This window comes from Nematolebias whitei, chromosome 14, assembly GCF_014905685.2.
Source record: "Nematolebias whitei isolate Nwh7 chromosome 14, NemWhi1, whole genome shotgun sequence".
NCBI classification, from domain to species: domain Eukaryota; kingdom Metazoa; phylum Chordata; class Actinopteri; order Cyprinodontiformes; family Rivulidae; genus Nematolebias; species Nematolebias whitei.
Window position 1 is genome coordinate 38,699,659 of NC_056511.1, and position 6,000 is coordinate 38,705,658.

Genomic DNA, 6,000 nt, shown 5'->3' on the forward strand with positions numbered 1-6,000 from the left:
CCTTCTCCAGGAGAATTTCTCCTCAATTCTCCAAAAACAAAATAACTCTGATTACAGTCTACTGCAGGTAAGATACTGACGAAACAGAACTACTCCACTTAAAAGAAAATAAAAATTGCTCTTTTAAGACAGTTAAATGCAACTAAAGGTTGAATAAAATATATTATAATTTCCATAATACAAAATGATGATGACAAGATTGGTGGTAATTGTACTTCAAAAAGGTTTTAAACTCAGCTTCCTCTAGCGTTCATTTAGGCTATTCTAGAGGCAATCCTTTGGAAGCATCAACAAGTTTTGGATCTCATTTTGATGGACAGTCTACCATCAGAAGGTCTGAGAAGGTTCATAGCACAAAAATCTGAGGCGAACTGTGACCATAAGAGCTAGGCCTTCTGTCAGGGTTACCCTGAAGCTCCGCGATAACTGAAAAACCACGAAGTAGGAACAGTAATACAAGTAGTAGTAGTAGTTTACTTTATGCACAATATTTTAAACAATGTTCCTAAACTCTAAACGCTCTAAAAGAGCACAGAATGTCATGATTTCAGCTACCTGCCACCAGTCTTGACCACGCCCACTTCTCCTCTGCAGAGCGGCGATATAAGCTGCATGAAGAAGCTTCTCCTGCAGCTTCGGCTGCACACTGGTGGAGGAGGAAGCTTTTTCTGCAGCTGTGGGCTACACACAGGTGCTAAATAATGTAAAACAATTCATTTTAAATAAAAATTCCATACCCACTGTGGTTCATCCAATTGTGTGTCATGTCCAATCTTATTTTGAAAAACCTGGATAGAGCGAGTCAGCGAAAAATGAACCGCGAAGTAGCGAGGAACTACTGTATATATAAATGTAACTTTTCATATGTGCTAAATTCTTAGGCCTTCTCTGAAGGCGTAGAAGGCCCTGCCAGCTTCCCCCAGACAAAAATATTTTTCGCCCTATAAACGTCACAGGGTTTTTTTTTTTGCATAATTTTCATGCCCTGCGACTTATAGGCTGAAGCGACATATTTATGGATTTTCCCCATATTTATAAACCAAATTTTGGCTGAGATATGACTGTTTTCATTCATTCTGACTGAAAATGTTTTTTGAACAATTCCACTTTCAGCCACTAGATGACAGCAGAGTAGTAGTAGCAGTATGGCATGCCGTATTGTGTAATAAATAAACGTGGCTATAATGACAAATTCTATAAAGTTCAATACAAAAACAAATGGACTTTATTTATTATACTTTATTGTTTTTTTTCTTGAACTTTTTTGTATTTACCATGTCCTGGATGACTGAGAATCTTCAACAGCTATTAACAACACAATCAGCCTGCCACAGTCTCCCCATCTTCATTCTGCACACTGCTTGGAACCGTCAAACCAGCTGCACCGCATCATCACAGACAAATAATTCAAAATATATAAATACAAAAGTAAACAGACTTCAGCCTACCATAGTGCATTAACCTTTAACTCAAAACAAAATACAGACTTCACAGTTTTTTTTTTAACCATACTGCTCTAACATTTGCTCCATTTTCAAAACTTAACCTAATATGAAATATACAGACTTCAGTCTTAATATTGATTAATTGGTAAATCTTTAACAAAATTTCAAAACCTGTGAAAATCTGCACAAAACCTCTTCTAAACTGTAATTTATAAACCATAAATTGTATCATTTAGAACTGGCTCCAGGCGATGAGTCTCATTTGGCCTCTTCCACCTGTTGAAGACAAATTACATCAAGTTTGTTGTACAACTTGTCTATAAGTTTTAGTATAATACTAGAAATAACAGTTACCTTTGAGCTGCAGCTGGTAGCATTAAATCAGAGCTTCTCCCATGTTATTCTTTATTTCATGGTGGAGTTGGGGCGTTGCTTTATCACTAAAAAAATCTAAGTGAAGCAATAACGCATAGGCGTAGCCAGGATTTTATGAGGGGCGGTTCGTTTGAAGAAAAAGTGGACCTGTAGGACTACTCTGATTGGTTCATTGGCGGTGGTACACATAACTTCAAATGTGTAAACAAGCTAATTAGCTAGCTAGTTAAAACACTGCTGTGTGAGGTAAATCTGTGTTACCAAATAGGCGGTTGTGAGTGGAGAAAGAGCAACACACTGAGAGGGGAATAGCGTGTGTGTCCAGTCTTCTATTCAGAACTCATCCCAGACACGAACGAACACTTCGGTACTCCCGAGTCCCGCCCGAACATACACAAAAAAAAAAAAAAAAAACACCGAAGAAGAATGAAAGACGTCATCCTCTTAAAGGCACAGTACCACTCCTTAACTCTAACAACATAAATGCAAACTAAGCCCGCAAATAATAACATTACTTCAATTGCAAAAATAACTCATCTTTTTACTTTGCTTTGTTAGACATTGTTTTTTATGAATGAAATTAATGAATTGACAGAGTGAACGTCGTCTTCACCTCGCAGTTCTATATCTCGCGGGAGTTGTAGGTGGGACTTCATTGGCAAAGTGGGCGGTTCGTTCGAACCCCCCGAACCCCCCCTGGCTACGCGCATGTAACGTATGTTGGGTCCAGCGTATTAAAAATAAACCTAAACTCCTCGTCTTCCACTGAGATGTTTGCTCGTAAATCCTTTGTGATACAGCAAGACATGGAGAGGGAAATCTTCACAGCCTTTGGGGAATTAGCTGAAAGTTTGTTGCAGAGTTCGCTGGTCGGCTGCTTTCGCTTTCATCTTCTGCACATTTTGTCATATTTCCAAAATACTGTACCACAATTTTATTTCATACTTCTTGCAAACAACTGTGCTCTTGTTAAGCTTTGTCTGTCCCCGGAACATTGTAGGATCTGAAATGATTTTTAAAGATCGAGGAGGAAGTTGAATCACGCCGTCTCCCTCCTCCATGCTAACAGACTCCATTCAGATAAAAAGGAGCTGGCTAACTAGCTTGTTGTACGGTGGCCTACATGGCCCAATTCTACGGCGGCCGAGCAGACACGTAATGCGATATGCAGTATGCTCGGGAGTAGGAGCAGAAAAAAATAAAACTTAAACGCATTTTTAAAATCAATTTATGGAATTTATAGAATCGATTCAGAATCGCCAGGGCCAAGAATATAGATTTTTATTAAATTATTTTTTTCTGCACCCCTAATGTTTATGGATTTTTCCACTTTATTAGACAAATATGGACAGATGCAACTTATAGGACGGAGCGACGTGTACGGTGGAAAATACAGTATACACGTATCCAGTTATACACATAACACAGAGTGATGAATTAAAAATATCTAAAGAACGATCTTTTCAGTAAATAAAAGAACTCAGTCTAAACAGAGTTATAAAGTAAAACGTCTTTTTGAGGGTGATGATCTGAAGCACAGCTCACAAATATCAGAACACCAAAATTAGAAGGTGTAATATGATACAGATGTGTTGTGATATCAACACGCTGATAAAAGTATCAACATGGGGAGTGGTGGCGCAGAGGTTAGAGAAGGTCTAACCTGTGATCGGAGGGTTGCTGGTTCAACTCCCCGGACCGACAACATCAAAATGTGGGAGGAAAAGGTGGCTGCCTCCACCCTCATTTGCCCCTCTTTGGGCCCTTGAGCAAGGCCCTTAATCCCCACCGTCTGCTCCCAAAACAGGTCTCTCTTGAAAATGAGTCCTCGTGACTCAATGAGACTACCGGTGTAAATACATTTTAAATAAATAAATAAAACAACAGGACTCGGCTTACCAGAGAGAGAAAGAAGGGTGTGTATCAGGTCTTTGTATGTTGTGTGTTTGTGGGTAAATGTGTTTGAATAGCTGAATGTTTCCCAGGCAACAAGGCTACAGGAAATGAACCAGTGTGTGCATGTGTGTGTGCACGTGAAGGTAAGAGAGGGAGTTTCAAGTGAAGTCAGAAAGAAATAAAGCAAAACCACATCGACGTCCAAACATAAGTAAGATTACGCCAGTTTTCATCGAACACATGCTTAGACATTTAAAGGAAACGGGAACACACACAAGTACCAGACAGGAAATTAGTCATTTACTAAAAGATTTAAAGACTTAAAAGCTGCAGTGAAAACAGAGGAAATGGCTGCTTTCTTTTGTACATGCACTTCTCCTGCAGTTTCCAGATGTCTCCTGATCCCTACCAGCTCATAGCTAATATGAAGAACAGATGAAATGAGCTTGAAAAGCTGAGGTGGAAAGTAACAAGTTACCGGTACATTTACACATATCGTTGTAATTGAGTAGAACTTCTGTGTACTTGCTTGTTTAAAGCAATGTTTACAATCTATACTTCTAATTTTTGTTGCAAATATTGAGAGTTATAACCATTTGGGTCAAATCTTGTAAATGACACGATGCACAATCTCTCATGATCTGTTACCACTTGAAGTATGTGCCGAGGATCACTCTCAGCTACTACCACAACAAATGTAGCTCATTATCTGTGGACAATCAGTAATTTTTTCTGTTTCTTATGTGGGCCATGATACATTTACACTTTTTGAACTTTACAAGTGGTGCGCTGATGTCCTCCATCGCTGAAAGATTTGAATAGTGACTGTAATTTTGGAGATGAATGTTTCTCTGGACTGGACTTGAACAGTGGTTCATCAGAACCAAAGAGGCGAAGCAGAACTCTGCTGTGCTGAAGCAGAGTGATGCATTCAGTGTGTGCCGGACGTCTGCCCTGTGTCGTTTGCTTTAATGAATTAACTCACTCTGGCAATCCTCTTTGTGGTTAACTACTTTTATAAACTACCTACAAAGTTGCTGTCCATCATCATTAATATTCTCTCAGTAATAAATCTGTTTGTATTCAAGTAAACGTGTGTGAAATGTGTGCATGAGTCATGTCCCAGAGACAGGTCAGCACTAGCATTGCAAAGCATGCTGGGTAGGAATTATGTGTGTAACGTTAATGTCTGTTTATGATGTTTCTGAGTGTGAAAATGGGTTTTTCATGTAATTTTCCTGTTCATGTTTGGTTGGGCCTTTATGTTCAAGTCTCTGTTATTGGCTGTAAACTCATACCATGACTAACAGTATACTACCGTATTTTTCGCTGTATAAGTCACAGTTTATTTATTTATTTATTTTTTTGCCTAATTGTCACGACCTGCGACTTATAAGCCGAAGTGACATATTTATGGATTATTTTCCCACAAACCAGTTCTGCTTGTGATAAGATGGTCTCTTTGGTACGCCCCCTCCTCCATTGCCGGCCCTCTTCCTTGTTGACAGTCTGTGTTGTGTTTCCTTGTTGTTTTCAACCAGTTTGACAAGACTGTCAACAAGGAAGAAGACCGGCAATGGAGGAGGGGGCGTGACAAAGAGACCATCTTATCACAAGCAGAACTGGTTTGTTCCACTTTGGAGTAAGCAGTTGGTGGAAGAATCAGTTTTGTTGTGCGTTTCCTTGACTGATGAAGCCTTCTGGATCGAAGGTGAAACGTTTCAGCACCAAAAAAAAAAAAAAAATAAACTGTCCAGATGACCTGACTGAAAAATGTTGGATAAAGAGCATAACATACAGTAAGAGTTTTTATACCACCTGCTGTGGCTCATTATAGATATTGATAGCCTGGTCGTCATTGTAAATGAGAACAGGTTCTCAACTGACCTAGCTAGTCACATAAAGGTTATTATTACTATAGTTTGGTTTTGAACAAGTTCAGCAATATGGAATAATGGATGGATGGATGGATGAATGGATGGATGGATGGATGGATGGATGGATGGATGGATGGATGGATGGATGGACGGACAGACGGACGGAAGCCTTAAAGTCCCCTCATCCTTCAGAAAAGACCACATAAAAGAAACAAAGTAACTTTCTCCTTATTATAATGATACTTTTTGCTACTTGAACAGATGTTTAAACTAGTAATTTTAGTACAGTTTCAACATAATAGTAGTACTTTTTCCTGAGTAGCTTATTTAAGTGCTCTTTCCACCTCTCTTGAAAAGATCCGAGTACTTGATTGGCGTTTAATAACCTGACAATATCTTGGGTTTTC